Raw genomic sequence first — 6000 nt, forward strand, 5'->3', positions numbered from 1 at the left:
ATACTCATGTCAATTCTGTTTAATAATTAACATAATTTGCAATTTTGGTGTTTGTGCTCATTTCCAGGCAGGTGAGAATTCTACTTCCTAGCAGACTGAATACACCTGTGGTGGAGCTTCATCAATGCCAGGTAATCTGCAACAATGAAATACAACTTGCTGTAAACTACAGACAACAAAAAAAAAGTAGTTGCAGGTGTCACTGCCTCCATGCGCCTGCTTAAAACAGACCCCCCCCCCCATTTTTTTTAAACATCTTTATTAAAATATTACATCTTACTCTAACATGGAATTACAGACACTAATAGAAAACAAAACAAACTAACAGCTTCCACTCCAATTGTAATGAAGTACACATTTTCTTTTTAATTTTCATTCATTACCAACTTTACACAAATTGCTCATTTCCTTCCTTCCATTAAACCTCAATTCTCCTCCTGATTATTCTGCATGTTATTGTTCCCTCAATCTCCACTTATTCATATGAAATTTGCTACTTCCCTTTCTAAAGATTCCGCCTCCAGTTTTTTCATCTCCTTTACAATATCCCAAGCTTCCATTATGTTGGGAATACATCCTGATTTCTATTTTATACTTATTAACTATGTAGGCCCACTGGACACAGTCCCTTTTCACGTGTAACTTGGAAGCAATATTTAGATAAAGGACTTGCTGAGAGCTACATGGCAGGCAAACATGTGGGAACTGAACCCTGTAACCACAGAACTACAGCCAGCAACCTTAACATATGCATCAACTGCAATTTAGCAATTGATTTTTTTGGCAGAAAATAACATTCAAGTTATTAAGTTCTTACCATGCCTAGGGAATTCAGACCCTGCATGCCATCTCAAAAGAATCATTTGCTTCATTACAACCATTTGTTCCCCCAAACCTTTCTGCCAAGTACTCTGGAGGGACTGTTTGCATTCTCAAAATACATAATCCCAGTTACCACTCACTCTTTTCCATCAACCCACCAGTATCTGCTTTCAACCCAAAGAAAATCATCTGAAGTCTACTTGGCTTTCAAAAATATTTACTCAAACACATCCTTGCAGAAAACCTGGATTTTGTTGCATGCTTGATAGTCTTACAAATTTGTTTCCATTGTTCCTTTGGAAACTGCCTTTCCATTTACTTTTCCTAATCTTTCCTAACCCTCTGTACAGGATTATTATAGTTATGCAATATTTTATATACTCTGCTCTGCACTCAACTAGAAACTCCACCGGAGCTGGTCTTTAACTTAACACTCTACTCTCTCCTTCCTTGTCTATATGCTGTTAGCAATCCCTGACAGGGAGGGCAGTCTCTAACCTACAGTCCAAACGTCTTAGCCTCGTCACCACTATTATATTTTCCACCAGAGTTTTTTGCTCCCAATACACTGGTTTGCTAGTTTCCCCCAGTAAAGTTTTACATACAGGCATACCTATTGGTAAAACCAGAGTTCTTCACTCCCAAGCTTGATTAGTTATTAGAATGTTTTCTACTACTTCATATACTATTTTTTTTTAATTTCTCCAAATCCTTTGGGTTTCTAGTACCATGATGGCAGTGAACCCCATTCCTAAGTAAAAGTACAATTAAAGTTCATGAAATTAGTATTGCTTCAGTCTTTAATGTCAGCCAAAGTTGTCTTCGGAGCACCTGCAATGCGCCCAGTAAAGACTCCTTCTGCAATTTGTATGAACTTATATGCATTGGTAACATATCTAAATACGATTTTAGTTTTTTTTTTTTTTTTTTGTAAGACCCGTTGCTCCTACAAATATTGGAACTGTCTGGGTATCCTTCTTCAACATTGCTCTTGTTTCTGCTTGCAAATCCTGATATTTTATGACTTTGTCTCTCTGTACACAAGACACTAGTTACTGGGTGTGGTGATTTCAATGATCAATGCTACTTTTGTCTTCTTTTCATGGACCACTATATATCTGGTTTTCTAGCAGCTATCTTTTGAACTGTTGCTAATGGGGGATCCCATGTGATGTAGACCATCATTTTATATGATGCTTTGTGGCTCATGTTTCCAGTGTTTTTCAGCCATTTCAATACCATAATGTTTGCACAATCCCCAGTGCAACAGTCTTGCCACATTACTATGTCTTTCAGTATACAGTCCTTATGCCATTAGTATGTCACAACCAGCAAGAAGGTGTGCAACTGTTTCCAATTCCATTTTACAAAACCTACATTTATCTGTTTCTCCAACATGTTCAATAGACTTTGTAAACCAACATGTACATAAGCCCACTATCTTGAGCCATCGCTTGGTTTGAATTAATTTCTCCTTAACCATTCCTGCATTCGTTCATGATCTACATGAGGCTCTTCCAGAAGTTTTCTATATTTGCAACTATATTTATACATTTTCCACATTTCTTGCTTTCTTATCTGATCCTTCACCTTATATTCTTTTGCTTTTTGGCACATTCAGATGATGCCTGATTTTTATCTTCTTCTAGTTTGATTTCCATTCCTGCTTGATGGCGACATGCTACTACTAGACTAAGCAAAAAAGTCATCTTAGATTTATTCTCCTCATGTTTCAGAAAGTACAGTTGTGTACACTTGCCATACACATGTAGATGTTCGCGTGTATTCACTGCTGCAGTCATCACACTTGGGTTATCCTGCCAGGAATAGCCCTCAGTCGACCCAAATACCAGAGGCCGAGTATTTGTGTCAGTTGCTGTCGCTTTGTCGCTTCAGGACTGACTTCAGGTAGTCAGTGGTATAAAAACAGGCAGCTGACACCATTACATCAGTTTTTCTTGCCCCACGTGTCAGGAGTCCCCAAATGGGGAGCTAAGTTATGGTGGAGAAACCCCACCAGTAAAAAGTAAATACCAAAAGCCCTGTACGGAGTGAGGAAGAGAGAGAGAGACACAAGGGGGCTGGAGGGAGGCAAACCAAGACAGCAACAGTGAATACACTCGTGCATCTACAATTACAGTAAGTGTAAACAACTGTACTATGTTCATGTTTCACTGTTGCAGTCATCACACTTGGGTTGATTCCCACAGCTGAAAAATGGGTGGAGGCAGTCAAGAAGAGTTGGGGCTGGCTAGTATGCCCTGCAGGACTGCAGTTGCAAAGCCCACCCTGGATTTGGAAAAGATAAGCAGGTGGTAATGCTTGGTGAAGGTATGAACAGAACTCCACATTGCAGCTTCCAGAATGTCCCTGGTAGGGACAACTCTGAAAAAGGCTGTAGAGGTTGAAGTTGCCCTAGTGGAATGTGTGCTGAACCACTAAGGGGGGTTTTCCCATGGTGTTTGTAACAGAAATGGATACAGTGTGCTATCCATTTAGAGATGGTTTGTTTTGAAATGGCCTTGGCCTCTGCCCCTGGTGCAAAGCTGACTAGTAACTGGTCAAATTTCCTAAAGGGCTTAGTCCTATCAGGGTAGAATCTGAGCTGTCTGTGCACGTCTAAAAAGTGCAAGATTCTTTCCCCCTTATTTTGAGGATTAGCAAATAAGGTGGGCAAATGGATAGATTGGTTGAGAGCCACACTGGACACCACTTTAGGCATGAAGGTTGGGTTAGTCCTGAGGGCGACCCTATCAGCATGAAAAACAATGTAGATATATTGACAAACAGTCATAAGTGCTTGTAAGCTCACACACTCTTCTAGCTGAAGTGATGGCTAGAAGCAAGGCTGTTTTCCAAGAGAGGAATTTTAACTCTGCTGACGCTGCAGGCTCAAAGGGGGGTAAGCGTGAGCTTTTCCAACACAAAGTTTAGGTCTGAGGCAGGGGTTGGGGCTCTTCTTGGTGGCCTTAAGTTAAGTTATTAGCTCCTCTCAGGAGCTGCTTGATGAGAGGGTGTGAGAAGAGAAGTGGCTCAGTGCTGTAATGAGCAGAGATGGATCTTGATGGAACAGAAGTATAGGACCCTGTGGAATAGGTTTGCTAGGTAATCCAGAATGAGAGGCAAGTAGGGCTGTGCTGGATCCGCTCCTTTAGTCTGGATCCAGGAATAATACCTTTTTCCACTTGTCAACATAGGATTTTCTAGTACGGGGTCGTCTGGCTTCAAGTATGACATCCAGTACCTGCTTGCTTAGGCTGGCCACTGGAGGAGAAGTCAAGGAATAAGCCAGGCTGCAAGATTCAGGGTCTGCAAATGCAGATGCAAGAACTGTCCCTTCTGCTGGGTCAGGAGATTTGGGATCTGGGGGAGGTGCCATGGAGGCAACTGTGACAGACTGCGCAGTAGTGGGTACCAGTATTGGTGCAGCCAGCCTGGGGCAGTCAGGAATGCCCTTGGTTCTTCTTCCCTTATCTTGAGTAATACTCGTGTAAGAAGAGGTAGAGAGGGAAATGCATAGATTGATAGGTTTGCCCACTGGAAGGATACAGCATCCACTTTTTAGGCCTTGCTGTGGGGTTCCCTGGTGCAGAATTTGCTGAGTTGGTGGTTGTAGGGGGGAGGCAAATAAGTCCATCTTCAGGGTACCCCATTTCTGGGTCACAAGGCTGAAGGTGGTGTGGTTTAATTGCCACTCGTGTGGGTCTAGGAAATTTCTGCTTAAGTTGTCTGCCAGAGTTTTGGTTGTCTGCCAGGAATTGAGCTTGCAGGTGAATATGCATGGCTGAGGCAGTGTTCCAAAGGGTTATGGCTAGCCTGCAGAGTGGGTAAGAGTGGGTTCCCCCCTGCTTGTTGATGTACAACATTCACTGTGGTATTGTCGGTTTTGATTAGTAGAGGCCGCGGAGAGAGTAGGGTTCTGAAAGCTGTCAAAGTGCTGAACAGCTAGCATCTCTTTTTGGGTGATGTGCAGATGAATTTGATTTGGGTTCCAGTGGCCTTGAATGCACCTGCCGTCCAGTTGTGCACCCCAGGCATAGTCTGATGCATCTGTGGTTAGGGTCTGGGCGGTGTGGGGTTGAGTAAAGGGAAGCCCCTTGTTGTGGCTGCATGCTGCTGCCCACCAAAGGAACTCTTTACTTGGACAAGGTATCACAGGTATTATAGTTTCCAGGTCCTGAGAATGTTGGCACCAAAGACCTTTTAAGTACCATTGAAGTTTCCTCATATGCAGTCTGGCATATGGAATTAGTAGAATGCAAGAGGAAAAGAACCCTAGAGCTTGCAGGACTTTCCTCGTGGAGAACTGGGATCTGGTGGCCTTTTGAAAGAAGTAGCCTGTCAGATAGGCTTGTTTTTCTGGCGTAAAGAATGCCATATGGGACGCTGTGTCCCAGCTTGCTCCGAGGAATACAATTTTTTGACTGGGGACTAGTTTGGATTTCTTTTCAATGATAGTGTACCCCAGGGAGGTTATAAGGTTCTTTACAAATGTCAGGTGCTGCAACAGCTTTTCCTGACTGTCTGCCTGAATCAGGCAATCGTCCAAGTAGGGAAAAAATTTGAATATTTCTCTGTCTGTAATAAATAACCAGAGCCAGGCGTTTTGTAAAAACTCTGGGAGCAGTGGATAAGCCAAAGAGAAGTGCAGAGGATAAGAAGTTATGTACCTACCATAACGTTCTGTGTTAGTTGTCTTTTTCTCGCCTTCTTTCTTGCTGGTTGGGTTCGGAGCCGATCCTCGGCTCCGACTCGGCCATCTTCAAAAGCTCGAGAGCTGCATACTGGCTCGAGCCCCCCCCCCCCCTTATCCCATGATGCCTGGCGCTAGATACCCAGATCTCGTTTGGTAAACCTTACTACAGACATAATAATAATAATACAGTAAACTGTAGTAGGATGCATGAACCTACTGGAGGGACTGATAGTGAGAAGTAATAGCCAGAGAAGACTCAGACAGTGATAAAAAAAACATAACGAACTCTTCTCTGTCTACTAGGATAGTGGGATGGAGGGTGGGACGCAAGAAAGAAGGCGAGAAAAAGACAACTAACATGGAACGTTATGGTAATTACATAACTTCTTAATGTTAAGTTGTCTATCTCACCTCCATTCTTGCTGGTTGGGACAGCATCCCTAGCACCTAACGAAAACCTCTGGTCATCTCAGTCTTTTTGG

At 42.8% G+C, this 6000-nt stretch overlaps 1 protein-coding gene across 1 annotated transcript in view; it reads right to left on the reverse strand.

Moving 5' to 3' along the window:
* Positions 1–6000, reverse strand: part of LOC122807698 (ubiquitin carboxyl-terminal hydrolase 4-like) — a 1844759-nt gene that overhangs the window by 1714670 nt on the left and 124089 nt on the right. The window lies entirely within an intron of this gene.

Source organism: Protopterus annectens, chromosome 7.part1 (assembly GCF_019279795.1).
Source record: "Protopterus annectens isolate FY-2018-M chromosome 7.part1, PAN1.0, whole genome shotgun sequence".
Classification (NCBI taxonomy): Eukaryota; Metazoa; Chordata; order Ceratodontiformes; family Protopteridae; genus Protopterus; species Protopterus annectens.